Source organism: Danio rerio, chromosome 4 (genome assembly GCF_049306965.1).
Source record: "Danio rerio strain Tuebingen ecotype United States chromosome 4, GRCz12tu, whole genome shotgun sequence".
In the NCBI taxonomy this organism is placed as follows: domain Eukaryota; kingdom Metazoa; phylum Chordata; class Actinopteri; order Cypriniformes; family Danionidae; genus Danio; species Danio rerio.
The window spans coordinates 42,000,314-42,015,055 of NC_133179.1; the positions used below are offsets into that span (position 1 = coordinate 42,000,314).

General features: G+C 37.3%; 4 non-coding genes and 3 pseudogenes across 4 annotated transcripts; all 7 read left to right on the plus strand.

Annotated features, from left to right (window-relative positions):
• Positions 1-3,561: 3,561 nt before the first annotated feature.
• Positions 3,562-3,662, plus strand: LOC137495094 (U6 spliceosomal RNA; annotated as a pseudogene).
• Positions 3,663-4,075: 413 nt separating this feature from the next.
• On the plus strand, positions 4,076-4,149 carry LOC137495124 (U6 spliceosomal RNA; annotated as a pseudogene).
• A 2,850-nt stretch (positions 4,150-6,999) lies between these two features.
• On the plus strand, positions 7,000-7,106 carry LOC137494640 (U6 spliceosomal RNA). Its single transcript, XR_011014586.1, has one exon. It is a non-coding gene; the product is annotated as a U6 spliceosomal RNA (small nuclear RNA).
• A 420-nt stretch (positions 7,107-7,526) lies between these two features.
• On the plus strand, positions 7,527-7,633 carry LOC137494819 (U6 spliceosomal RNA). The gene has a single exon (XR_011014764.1). It is a non-coding gene; the product is annotated as a U6 spliceosomal RNA (small nuclear RNA).
• A 423-nt stretch (positions 7,634-8,056) lies between these two features.
• LOC137494639 (U6 spliceosomal RNA) lies at positions 8,057-8,163 on the plus strand. The gene has a single exon (XR_011014585.1). It is a non-coding gene; the product is annotated as a U6 spliceosomal RNA (small nuclear RNA).
• Positions 8,164-8,583: 420 nt separating this feature from the next.
• Positions 8,584-8,690, plus strand: LOC137494818 (U6 spliceosomal RNA). The gene has a single exon (XR_011014763.1). It is a non-coding gene; the product is annotated as a U6 spliceosomal RNA (small nuclear RNA).
• A 423-nt stretch (positions 8,691-9,113) lies between these two features.
• On the plus strand, positions 9,114-9,187 carry LOC137495103 (U6 spliceosomal RNA; annotated as a pseudogene).
• Positions 9,188-14,742: the final 5,555 nt, after the last annotated feature.

The following is a 14,742-nucleotide window of genomic DNA, read 5'->3' on the forward strand; positions in this document are numbered from 1 at the left end:
AGCATTTTGTCTTTGTTCGTGAGGCTGCGCTGTCAGCAAGTACACCTGTCATAGTGATTTAGAGTGGTAGGTTATTTTTATCCTGTTCTGATAAACAGTATGTTTTGCTCACATCACATTTAAAATATTTCACTGTGTGTGCAGTATTTTGTCTGTGTGCCTGACGCTGCGCTGTCAGACGTTCATCCATTACAGAGATTTTGTGCAGTAAGTTATTTTTATTGTTACATTAATGCTAAGGTCACATCATGTTTGAAATATCTCATTCTTTGTGCAGTGTTTGGTCTGTGCTGGTGACGCTGTGTCGTCAGAAAGTTCACCTGTCCTAGAGATTTCGTGTTGTAGATTATTTTTATACTGTGATATTACTTATATGTATATATGGCTGCACAAAACCTGAAAAAGTTTAGCTTATGTATTATTTTCAACGCTCGTGTCGGTTTGATAGCTCCATTCACATAGTAAACAGTTGTTTCATTAAAATATAGCAACCATCATGCTAATAAATAAATATCCCTTCATATACAGCAATATATGTGACCATGACAATTATTATCATTAGTTGTTACTATGAGAAGTAAAGAACATTTTAAGATCTTAGCTGGGACAAAACATATGATCCATACCTGTACACAGTAAAATCATCAGAGTAAAATTTACTCAGTTCAGAGAACATTTGGTCCCTCTCTAAATTGAGCAAAATTTACTCAGCAGCAGAGTAAAGTTAATGAGCCGATGATGAGTTTAATTAAGTGATGATTGAGGACTGATGATGAACACCTGCTGTTAATATGCAGAAACAGAAGAGAAGCAGCAGCAGCTACGCTCATTGCTTACCTGATTGACTTTATTTCTGTCAGATGTTCAAAAAATCCATATGAGACTGTGGCGAGGGGGCGTGGCCGAGAGCCGTGGGAACGGAGTAAGGCCACCGCGTAAGTGGATACACCTGCGGTGCGCACCTGCCTCGGATCCCACGGAAGGAGCTCTGGACCATAAAAGGAGGAACTATGGCAGAGGAAGCCGAGAGAGGACCGGGCCCGGACATATTTTACTTTTGCTTTCAGTTTGACGGCAGTCTTCGTGAGGAGCTGCCGTCCGTCCGTTTTGGTTTAGACACGGAGACTGCCGTCCCTGTTATTAATAAATATTTTAAAACTGCGTTGGTTCTCCGCCTCCTTCTTTCTGGCGGCCAAAGGGCCATGAACTTTATTACAGTGGTGCCGAAGCCCGGGAGAAGGAGGGACGCGTTGTCCAGATGCCCTTGCCGCTGAGAGAGGGGCGAGTGTTTGGGAGTTAACCCGAGTGGGGGAGAAACCTGTTCGTCTGCCCAGAGTGCCGGGGCGGCCTGAGGCTGGCGAGGAAAGGATCTGCCTGCTGCCGTCTCCCAGCATGGGGAGGAGCAGGAGACGCAGGGCTCACCACCGAAGGGGAAAGTGCTGAAGGGAGCCATCCCACAGAACCCGGGGGAGTTGCCGCGATCCACCATGATGCCAGAGCCTGCATCCATCCACGGAAGCGGAGCAGGAGACCAGAGATGCCGCCAGCCAGCCAGGAGAACCGCCGCCGGACGCCAGAAGACAGACGGGTGGATAGATTCCTCCACAGGGCTCCCAGCACGTCATCGCATCTCTCAGCTGGTGGAGGATCGAGTGGCAGCGTGTCTGGAGAACCGAACCCCAATTTTTTTTTTCATTTTCCTCTCTCCCCTTTCCTGGTCTACTCTGTCTTTCCTTTTTTTTCATCTCCTGTTCTCTCGGCCCATCTCATATAGGTCTCGCAGGGGCTGTGGCGCCAACCCCCCCATTGTCTCCGTGAGGAGCTGCCGTCCCTGTTATTAATAAATATTTTTAAACTACGTCGGTTCTCCGCCTCCTTCTTCCAGGCGGCCAAAGGGCCGTGAACTTTATTACAGAGACTTATAGTGAAGTCCAGTGTTGTAATGAGAAACTAAATCATTTGGTGATGAAAGGTTAGTAATTTCAGGAAGAGAGTTAATACTAGCAAAAAAAGGATTTTAAATTAATATGTTTTATGTTACGGAAGGAAATAGTACGGAGAGATTTGGTGGAAGAAAGAGAGAGTGCAAAATTAAATCAGAGGAGAAAATTATCCGTTATAGGGAGTTCCTCAGCAGAGAGGTCAATGGGTGAAACACCAGAGCAGCAGATGAGGTTGAGGGTGTGTCCTTTAGAGTGTGTGGGAACATTGACATGCTGTTGAAGTCCAAAGCTCTCAAAACAGGATATAAAATCTCTTGTAAGGGAGTTATTAAAATTATCCACATGAATATTAAAATCTCCTAAAACCATAATATTAGGTGAGAGGGTGGTAATATGTGTTAAAAAGCAGCAAAGTCATTTAGAAATTCATTATTTGGTTTGGGTGGACGATAAATTATGGAAACATTTGTAGGTGTGGATCCAGAAAGTTTTGAAATCATAGATTCGAATGAAGGAATAATGTGAAAATGTTTTTAAAGGAAAATGATAAAGATTTTCAAGAATGTGTTCTCAAAAATTTCTATATTTGTTTCAGAAACAAAGTGCATAAAAGACCAGTTTCAGAACAATTTTGGAAAAAAATATTTGTGGAAATAGACGAAGAGGGAATCTGGAAGAATTTAAAATGGAAATATTTAGACGCAAAAATTGAAACGTTGGATTATTTCATCAGACATAATGTTATTTTCACTGAAACAAAACTGGCACAAATTGGAAGCAGTGAGAATGCATTATGCAAAATATGTGGACTGGAAAATGAAGGTATTATGCATTTGTTTTTAAAATGTGTTGAATTTAATACATTTATGGCAAAGTTAAAAGAAAGTATTAAACAAATGATGAAAAGTAAAACTGATTGAGGAGGAGACAGAATGGTATAAAATATTTTTATTTGGTTTTAATTAGGGATGCACCGATATGGATTTTTTGGCCGATACCGATAACCGATAATTCTTCAGACTTGGAGGCCGATAGCCGATATGTATAGGCCGATAATAATAAATATTTTAAATTGTTATATTTTTATACAGCAAACTTCATAAAAGATTGAACTGCTCTTATGAACTGAATAGTCTATACTTGAAGTAAAAAAGATATGATTTCGAAATTGCAAGGTGTCAACATCGGATCGATAACGATAATCTTAAAAATAGCATTTATCGGACAATAACGACATGGGCGCCGATATATCGTGCATCCCTAGTTTTAATGGAAGTAAAACAAGAATTGCCAATTTGTTTCTATCAGTTGCAAGAACTGTAATTTGAGAAAGGAGAAACATTGTTAAAAATAAACATGCTAAAATGGAGTTATGGACAATGTGTAAAAGAAACTGGAAAACTATATTAAAACTGTGGAACAATATTTTAGAATGGAAGAAAAAGAGACTGAATTTTACAAAACGTTTATGTTGAATACTCCTTATATTACGTACTCACTAGATGGTTTGAAAATAGATTTGCCAGAATGATTATGCTTGTTGTTTTCCTGTTTTGAAACCAACATAATGTCATAAGGAATGTTTGTAAATGATATTTTTATATGCTTCTGAACTGATGTTTTGAAAAAAAAAAACATATACTTGGATCGATACAGAGAATATTAGCATGGCCCCTGCGAAAGGATGACACGCAAATCCGTGAAGCGCTCCATATTGCTGTTTTAGTGCGTGGGTAAAAGTACAGAAATGAAAAAAGACAAAAGGCTTTTCACGATTCCAAATGGTGCATGAGGATGGGTTTAGCAAATAGTGGGAGGTGCTACTGGGTCAACTGGAAAGTCTACATGCATGGTGAAAACGAATGTGGGATGCTTTGATCGTTTGTTTTGTTGTGCAACCAATGCACTTCCAAAGCCCTTGCTTTAGTGGGACTTTGCCATAGGCTATCCTGACACTCTAATTTCCCCCTGTCCATAAACTTGGTGACCTACTGCATCAATCAGTGTGCCTAGCACTGACAGGGCCAAAGCTCTGTAGTGCACGGCATACAAGTGGGAACATGGCTCTCTAGGTCCCACCACCTTGGAGGAACATTGCTGGGACTCGAGGCGTACATATGCCCTGAGCCTGAGTGCTTGCTATAGTGGCACATATACTAAAATTGGGTCGATACAGAGAAGATTAGCATGGCCCCTGTGAAAAGGAACCTGATGGATCTTCTCTGTCCCCACCCTGTGGCCCCCAGCAGTCCTCTCGACGTCACATGGCCTTAGACTGCAAGGTAGTGACCCCTGAACCCCATTGGTGTCACCTGTGGCTTTGAAGGGTGCTCATGCTTGTTGAAATTAAACAAATTACCCAATATGGTAAAAAATCAAAGGCGGGAACTGGCATAATTAGCCATGTCCTTTCTGGGGTATGACAGGTGCATATTAATTAGCCATGTGCTGTAGACTGCTCTCATTGTATATCATTTATTACATAATTTGAAAAAGAAAATCCATTTTAAATGAATTGAGTAACATATAATAATAAGTATTATAATTGTATGTTTATTTGCAACATAACTAAATATAGCTTTTTTGAATTGCATGTCAGTTAGATAAAATGTTTTTATAATCAGGACTTATATTTGACACCTTTTAAGAAATAAAATATTTGAATAGTTCAATAATAAACATACTGAAATATTGACTTTTAAATGTTTTAGAATTTTGTCAATTATATTGACCGTAATGTTCAGGTAACTTATTTATTAATATTAAATAACACATAATAAAATATTTAAACAACTGATTAAACTAAATATAGTACCTAAAAATATTAGGTTGTAGGATATAAGAAATATTATATTAAAATACTTTCAAATTTAAATTTCAGGCATTGATATTTAAATAGGTTTGTCAATTTTTTAAAGTTTAATAAATTATTTAAAAATTCAATTAAATATATTTTTAAATATTTCATTTACATCAATGTTTACAGTTATATTTACATATACACATTATATTTAGGTGTTACTGCATTTAAATTGAACATTTACTCGAGTTTAATTTACAATATAATTTTATACCATTTTTATTTTAACTGTTAGCTAAACTAGAGTTTATAACTTGTTTATGAATAATATACAGAACCCTAATATTACCATCCTTTAAATTACACAATGATAACATTAAAGCAACCACATGAATATGTACGCAGTGTACTTTTGGAAGTTTTATTTTATCTTTCAACTCTTGTTTGCAATAAATGAATAGAAAAAAATTATGTAAAGTGTAATATAAATATTGTGTAAAGTTATTCGAGTCACAACAGATAACCCACTCTTGGGACACTGTAGCTACTGAACAAATATCTTTTTAAAAAAAAAGCTGAAATGTACACAGAGATTAGAAATAAAATGTTTATTTACACAAAATATATAACCATTTATACTTTTAACATATTAGGGCAGTACAATATAGCGTAAAATGAGTTTATTATCACGACAGTTTATGCAATATTTAAAAAAAAAATCACAAACGTATGATAAATTATTATTTTATAAACTACCTTCCCAGTAGTTGGTCGGCTATTTGCTAGAGCAGCTCAAAGCTTAACCCAGAGCTGTAAATAAACACTAATAGCAGAAGTTAACAAGAAAAAAGAAAATGACAACAGCCAATCAGAGTCAGAATATCTTGCCTATTTGTTTTAAAGACTAAATGTTTGCACCTTTACAGTGTTTTTAGACTTAGACTTAATTTTTAGAATTAGTTATTTGCATCTGAACAATATCTTTTAACTGTTTAATATTATTAAGTAAATGATTTAATAACACAGATAAAAAATGCATTTTTGTAGGGAAATGTTATCGTAGAAATAATAGCATTTTCTATGCTATCATAAATGTTATTTTAGAAATAATAGCAGTTTCTATGCTATCATAAATGTTATTTTAGAAATAATAGCATTTTCTATGCTATCATAAAGCCCTACAACTTGTACATGTATATTTCTATTTGTTTTATACAAAATAAACATTTATCTTGCTTAGTTGTTTTAAAGACTAAATGTTTGCACCTTGACAGTGTTATTAGACTTATAATTTTTAGAATTAGAGTTAATTGCATCTGAACAATATCTTAACCACTTAATATTATTAAGTAAATGATTTAATAACACAGAAAAAAAATGCATTTTTCTAGGGAAATGTTATTTTAGAAATAATCGCGTTTTTCTATGCTATCATAAAGCCCTAAAACATATACATGTATATATCTATTTTTTTGTCAAACAAAATAAACCATTACAACAAAGCTTGTCGTCTTTATAGTCTGTTTTGTCTCCTTTTTTAACTTCCTCTTTCCACTGCACCGCTTTATAAATCGCGCTTCCTGGAGGTCCCGCCCAGCGGCCAATCGGAGCGCACGTTCAGTGGAACTTTCTCAAAGAGCCAACGGCACGCTACATGACATGACCAAATTCGGAAGCACGCTTTGTGGAACTTTGCGTCGACCAATCCCGAGCCAGACGTCGGGCCAATCAGGAAGAAGGGAAAGTGGAACTGTGGAACGGGAAGGGAACCGAAGATTCTCCCGCAAGAGGCGAAAGGATGACACGCAAATCTGTGAAGCGCTCCATATTGCTGTTTTAGTGCGTGGGTAAAAGTACAGAAATGAAAAAAGACAAAAGGCTTTTCACGATTCCAAATGGTGCATGAGGATGGGTTTAGCAAATCGTGGGAGGTGCTGCTGGGTCAACTGGAAAGTCTACATGCATGGTGAAAACGAATGTGGGATGCTTTGATCATTTGTTTTGTTGTGCAACCAATGCACTTCCAAAGCCCTTGCTTTACTGGGACTTTGCCATAGGCTATCCTGACACTCTAATTTCCCCCTTTCCATAAACTTGGTGACCTACTGCATCAATCAGTGTGCCTAGCACTGACAGGGCCAAAGCTCTGTAGTGCACGGCATACAAGTGGGAACATGGCTCTCCAGGTCCCACCACCTTGGAGGAACATTGCTGGGACTCGAGGCGTACATATGCCCTGAGCCTGATTGCTGATCTGTGCTCGCTACGGTGGCACATATACTAAAATTGGATCGATACAGAGAAGATTAGCATGGCCCCTGCGAAAGGATGACACGCAAATCCGTGAAGCGCTCCATATTGCTGTTTTAGTGCGTGGGTAAAAGTACAGAAATGAAAAAAGACAAAAGGCTTTTCACGATTCCAAATGGTGCATGAGGATGGGTTTAGCAAATCGTGGGAGGTGCTGCTGGGTCAACTGGAAAGTCTACATGCATGGTGAAAACGAATGTGGGATGCTTTGATCGTTTGTTTTGTTGTGATAATGCACTTCCAAAGCCCTTGCTTTAGTGGGACTTTGCCATAGGCTATCCTGACACTCTAATTTCCCCCTGTCCATAAACTTGGTGACCTACTGCATCAATCAGTGTGCCTAGCACTGACAGGGCCAAAGCTCTGTAGTGCACGGCATACAAGTGGGAACATGGCTCTTCGGGTCCCACCACCTTGAAGGAACATTGCTGGGACTCGAGGCGTACATATGCCCTGAGCCTGACCGCTGGTCTGTGCTTGCTACGGTGGCACATATACTAAAATTGGATCGATACAGAGAAGATTAGCATGGCCCCTGCGAAAGGATGACACGCAAATCCGTGAAGCGCTCCATATTGCTGTTTTAGTGCGTGGGTAAAAGTACAGAAATGAAAAAAGACAAAAGGCTTTTCACGATTCCAAATGGTGCATGAGGATGGGTTTAGCAAATCGTGGGAGGTGCTGCTGGGTCAACTGGAAAGTCTACATGCATGGTGAAAACGAATGTGGGATGCTTTGATCGTTTGCTTTGTTGTGCAACCAATGCACTTCCAAAGCCCTTGCTTTACTGGGACTTTGCCATAGGCTATCCTGACACTCTAATTTCCCCCTGTCCATAAACTTGGTGACCTACTGCATCAATCAGTGTGCCTAGCACTGACAGGGCCAAAGCTCTGTAGTGCACGGCATACAAGTGGGAACATGGCTCTCCAGGTCCCACCACCTTGGAGGAACATTGCTGGGACTCGAGGCGTACATATGCCCTGAGCCTGTCCACTCGTCCGTGCTCGCTACGGTGGCACATATACTAAAATTGGATCGATACAGAGAAGATTAGCATGGCCCCTGCGAAAGGATGACACGCAAATCCGTGAAGCGCTCCATATTGCTGTTTTAGTGCGTGGGTAAAAGTACAGAAATGCAAAAAGACAAAAGGCTTTTCACGATTCCAAATGGTGCATGAGGATGGGTTTAGCAAATCGTGGGAGGTGCTGCTGGGTCAACTGGAAAGTCTACATGCATGGTGAAAACGAATGTGGGATGCTTTGATCGTTTGTTTTGTTGTGATAATGCACTTCCAAAGCCCTTGCTTTAGTGGGACTTTGCCATAGGCTATCCTGACACTCTAATTTCCCCCTGTCCATAAACTTGGTGACCTACTGCATCAATCAGTGTGCCTAGCACTGACAGGGCCAAAGCTCTGTAGTGCACGGCATACAAGTGGGAACATGGCTCTTCGGGTCCCACCACCTTGAAGGAACATTGCTGGGACTCGAGGCGTACATATGCCCTGAGCCTGACTGCTGGTCTGTGCTTGCTACGGTGGCACATATACTAAAATTGGATCGATACAGAGAAGATTAGCATGGCCCCTGCGAAAGGATGACACGCAAATCCGTGAAGCGCTCCATATTGCTGTTTTAGTGCGTGGGTAAAAGTACAGAAATGAAAAAGGACAAAAGGCTTTTCACGATTCCAAATGGTGCATGAGGATGGGTTTAGCAAATCGTGGGAGGTGCTGCTGGGTCAACTGGAAAGTCTACATGCATGGTGAAAACGAATGTGGGATGCTTTGATCGTTTGCTTTGTTGTGCAACCAATGCACTTCCAAAGCCCTTGCTTTACTGGGACTTTGCCATAGGCTATCCTGACACTCTAATTTCCCCCTGTCCATAAACTTGGTGACCTACTGCATCAATCAGTGTGCCTAGCACTGACAGGGCCAAAGCTCTGTAGTGCACGGCATACAAGTGGGAACATGGCTCTCCAGGTCCCACCACCTTGGAGGAACATTGCTGGGACTCGAGGCGTACATATGCCCTGAGCCTGTCCACTCGTCCGTGCTCGCTACGGTGGCACATATACTAAAATTGGATCGATACAGAGAAGATTAGCATGGCCCCTGCGCAAAGGAACCTGATGGATCTTCTCTGTCCCCACCCTGTGGCCCCCAGCAGTCCTCTCGACGTCACATGGCCTTAGACTGCAAGGTAGTGACCCCTGAACCCCACTGGGGTCACCTGAGACCTCGACAGGTGCTCATGCTTGCTGAAATTAATGAAATTACCCAATATGGTAAAAAAATCAAAGGCGGGAACTGGCATAATTAGCCATGTGCTTTCTGGGGTATGACAGGTGCATATTAATTAGCCATGTGCTGTAGACTGCTCTCATTGTATATCATATATTACATAATTTGAAAAAGAAAATCCATTTTAAATGAATTGAGTAACATAATAAGTATTATTTTTAATAAATGTATTACATTATATTCAAATATAATTGTATGTTTATTTGCAACATAACTAAATATAGCTTTATTTGAATTGCATGTGAGTTAGATAAAATGTTTTTATAATTAGGACTTATATTTCACACCTTTTAAGAAATATAATATTTTTTAATAGTTCAATAATAAACATACTGAAATATTGACTTTTAAATGTTTTAGAATTTTGTCAATTATATTGACCGTAATGTTCAGGTAACTTATTTATTAATATTAAATAACACATAATAAAATATTTAAACAACTGATTAAACTATATATAGTACCTAAAATATTAGGTTGTAGGATATAAGAAATATTATATTAAAATACTTTCAAATTTAAATTTCAGGCATTGATATTTAAATAGGTTTTTCATTTTTTTAAAGTTTAATAAATTATTTAAAAATTCAATTAAATATATTTTAAAATATTTCATTTACATCAATGTTTTCAGTTATATTTACATATACACATATTATTTTTTACTGCATTTACATTGAACATTTACTTAAATTTAATTTACAATATAATTTTATACCATTTTTATTTTAACGGTTAGCTAAACTAGAGTTTATAACTTGTTTATGAATAATAAACAGAACCCTAATATTACCATCCTTTAAATTACACAATGATAACATTAAAGCAACCACATGAATATGTACGCAGTGTATTTGTGCAAGTTTTATTTTATCCTTTAACACTTGTTTGCAATAAATGAATAGAAAAAATGATGAATGTAAAGTGTAATATAAATATTGTGTAAAGTTATTCGAGTCAAAACAGATAACCCACTCTTGGGACACTGTAGCTACTGAACAAATCTTTAAAAAAAAAGCTGAAATGTACACAGAGATTAGAAATAAAATAGAAAAATGTTTATTTACACAAAATATATAACCATTTATACTTTTAACATATTAGGGCAGTACAATATAGCGTAAAATTATTTTATTATCACAACAGTTTATGCAATATTTAAAAAAAAAAAAAAATCACAAACATATGATAAATTATTATTTTATAAACTACCTTCCCAGTAGTTGCTGCTCGGCTATTTGCTAGAGCAGCTCAAAGCATAACCCAGAGCTGTAAATAAACACTAATAGCAGAAGTTAAGAAGAAAAAAGAAAATGACAACAGCCAATCAGAGTCTGAATATCTTGCTTATTTGTTTTAAAGACTAAATGTTTGCACCTTTACAGTGTTTTTAGACTTAGACTTAATTTTTAGAATTAGTTATTTGCATCTGAACAATATCTTTTAACTATTTAATATTATTAAGTAAATGATTTAATAACACAGATAAAATAATGCATTTTTGAATGGAATTGTTATTTTAGAAATAATAGCAATTTCTATGCTGTCATAAATGTTATTTTAGAAATAATAGCAGTTTCTATGCTATCATAAAGCCCTACAACTTGTACATGTATATTTATATTTGTTTTATACAAAACAAACATTTATCTTGCTTAGTTGTTTTAAAGACTAAATGTTTGCACCTTGACAGTGTTATTAGACTTATAATTTTTAGAATTAGAGCTAATTGCATCTGAACAATATCTTTTAACCATTTAATATTATTAAGTAAATGATTTAATAACACAGAAAAAATGCATTTTTCTAGGGAAATGTTATTTTAGAAATAATCGCGTTTTTCTATGCTATCATAAAGCCCTAAAACATATACATCTATATATCTATTTTTTTGTCAAACAAAATAAACATTTACAACAAAGCTTGTCGTCTTTATAGTCTGTTTTGTCTCCTTTTTTAACTTCCTCTTTCCACTGCACCGCTTTATAAATCGCGCTTCCTGGAGGTCCCGCCCAGCGGCCAATCGGAGCGCACGTTCAGTGGAACTTTCTCAAAAGAGCCAACGGCACGCTACATGACATGACCAAATTCGGAAGCACGCTTTGTGGAACTTTGCGTCGACCAATCCCGAGCCAGACGTCGGGCCAATCAGGAAGAAGGGAAAGTGGAACTGTGGAACGGGAAGGGAACCGAAGATTCTCCCGCAAGAGGCGCAAGGATGACACGCAAAAGAATGTTTACTCAATTTAAACATACATTAAACATAACATTAACTTCAATAACATAATTTTATTGTAATCTTTTACTCAAGCCCGTCCTAAAACATAAAACAGAGTTGACATGCTTTTTCAAAGTAATGCTGTTACAGTCAACAACAGTTTTAGATCTTTCAGGGGTTAACTGCATCCATCAAAGTATTATTTCAACCCCCATTTATGTTACTTATATATTACTAAAAATATTTAAATCCAATCATAAAGCTGCTTGTTTGCACAGACTTACATGGCACATTTTTTATACAGACATGTCTCTGTTACTTTTACAGCCAAAAGTCAAAAGTCATGGTGAGGGCTAAACCAAGATAACAGTGCAGTCACACAGAATCTCATCTCCTACGACAAAACATAAGCTATTCTTTATTCCCATAATGTTACTGTCAGTTTCTGTGCTTGTGCTTTTTGCTACTAGACACTCAATATTTAGATTTTAGCTTTTCATTGACAATTAATTGCCAAAGGCATTTTTTTTCTAAAATCGGTTCTAAAATCATTTTAAACCTGAGAGCTTAGCTGAGCCATTTACTGCATTCTGCTCTCATCTGTTTCTTTTTATATCAGAGTTTAAGAGTTTCCAAGATGTGGATACTGTCCAGATCGGTCCAATCCAGTTAGGGTCATATTTTTTTCGGGATTGCTCCTGGTGCATCATTGATCAATCAACCTCGCCCTAATATTTTTAGGTTTCTTGTCTGACTTTTGTGGCCACTACTATCTAATGGATACAGATTAAGATGTTATTTAAGAATTTATTTATTTATTTAACTATTTCTTTACCTAATAATCTGACCTACTCTATTCTTAGGATTCGGGCCCTTTTGTCTGTGAAACAGCAAGATAGCAGTGGTGGAACTAATTACAATCTCGGGTTAATTTAGTCCACTACTAAATAAAAACCAGTCCAAGTTTTATCCCCGAGAATGTCCTAAAAGCCTCTTACACACCCGTCACTGAGTACTTAACTCTGGGTGGAGGAGGTACACCCCTCAACTACTGTTATACTTATTACTATCGTTATAGGTGTACCGCAAAATGCACCAGCTCACAAGGGGATTCCACACAAATCTACCACAAAATTTTGCCTTTCATTCACGTCTGAATGAGAACCCAACAGCGTTCCGTTACTACCCACTACTCCACAGACCATCCCTAGTTTATAATATTTTAAATCTTTCTACATTTCTTTTTGTTGATTGATCAATGGTGTCACCAGTAAACAAGTGCCACGCGTCCTCCACCAAAACTGTAGGGATAGTATACAGTTTAACCCAAAGAATGACTAGTCAGGTATAAAAAAAAGAGCCAGAGTCAGAGATTTAAATAAATAAATCAAGTTTACAGAAGATAGTTTGCAGTTTCATCAGCTGAAACCAGCTTCAACTCTCGCAATGAGTTCCTAGGCCGCTCTGCTTACAATCACCAATCAATAACAATTATACTCTCACATAACGTCATTAACTGCGTCATACATATAGGTGTTCTAGCCTGATTGGTTAAAACACAGATAGACTAGGAGAATTTCCACGTGGGGTTTGTGCGTATATTCTGAACAATATCTTAAAGGTGCAGTAGGTGATCTGTCAAAATGCTAACCGCTTAGCATATTATCTTTGGACGGCGGCGAGGGACTGTGATTTAAAGCTACACCCCCTGAAATCGCGAACGCGCGCACCGCGTCACAACAGCAGACAGACAACCCCACTAGTTCATGTCATTTGCCAGTTAGTTAGTGCCAGCGCCATGCAGGAATTACATTTATTACTTAACCACACTTACATGCTATTTCAGAGTGAATATTCAGAGTAGCGATAAACAGTATAGGAAGGCTGTCATTGTTCAAAAATGACCAAACGTAAATATAAAAGCAACTTCAGCTCAATAAAGCAGGTTAGGCTGAAAAGCGCTATTTGCTGATGTTTTGTTGTTGAACTAAATATAAATATTTCTATAAATCATTATCAATGCTGTAAAATGACCTTATGAAACTGAAAATAATCACATCAATATTTCACCGCGAGATTTCAGTGGCTGAACAACACGTCTGTGCATATAAGTCATTCATAACACAACACAATCTAACATCAGCTTAGCCTGACTAAAATAGTTTTAAAACAGAACATTACCTCTCTAATAGTAATACTTCCGCCATGGTGTTGTCCTTCCTTCAGCGTGCTAAAGTAACACCAATATTGATTCAAGTTTTTAAAAGTTTTAATTCAGCATTTGATTTCTCCCGGTCCGTCTCGGGACCGCGCGTGGTCGCTTATACAGACGGGCACACGCTAATGGCGGATATGCGTGAACAGATGCACAGAAGTCCGAATCTACATTTGCTGACAGACAGCCTGACCTGCTTATCGGAATTATGGGAGATGACAGTCCGACTCTATTTAATTGGATGAACATTTTTTAGTTTTATGCTTTACCCAGAATATAAAAATACATATAAACACATTTAGATCATTTACTGTAATCATTACTATTGGACAGTGAAGAGACTTTTAACCAGAACAAAAATTAGTGATTGTCTTCAGAAATTCAGTTTCTGAAGATAATCACCTACTGCACGTTTAAGCATAAACGTCAGACATCCCTTAGACTGATTAAAGCTGACTCCAGACCTGTGAAATGGATCAACAATCAAATAGAACACACACTCTTAAGGTATAATCTGTTACTTATTCAAGGCTGAGTGTACTCTCAGCCATCTTTATGAAAACTGGTTAAAAATTGGTATAGTCTACATTCAGGCAGTTTTATTCTTATCATAGTCATAGTCTATCTTGAATAAAAAGTAGAATCACTTTAAAAGAATTAACCGTAAAAACAGCAAAATAACTTTAGACATTTTAGATTAGTATTAACTCATAGAAAATACAATAGAAACAGTTGATTCAAGTCCTCAGCCCTCAGTTCCACTTAAGATCTCTGTGACCTCTGACCTACTTTGGTGGCTTCTGATAATAGTTATAAAGAGACAGGCAAATGCACTGAACATTCTTATATTAAGCAATGTGTTAACTTATTCATTAATTAAAATAATTTCACAGTTAAATACTCATTCAAATGATGAAATAATTATATTTAATAAAAAAAATCATG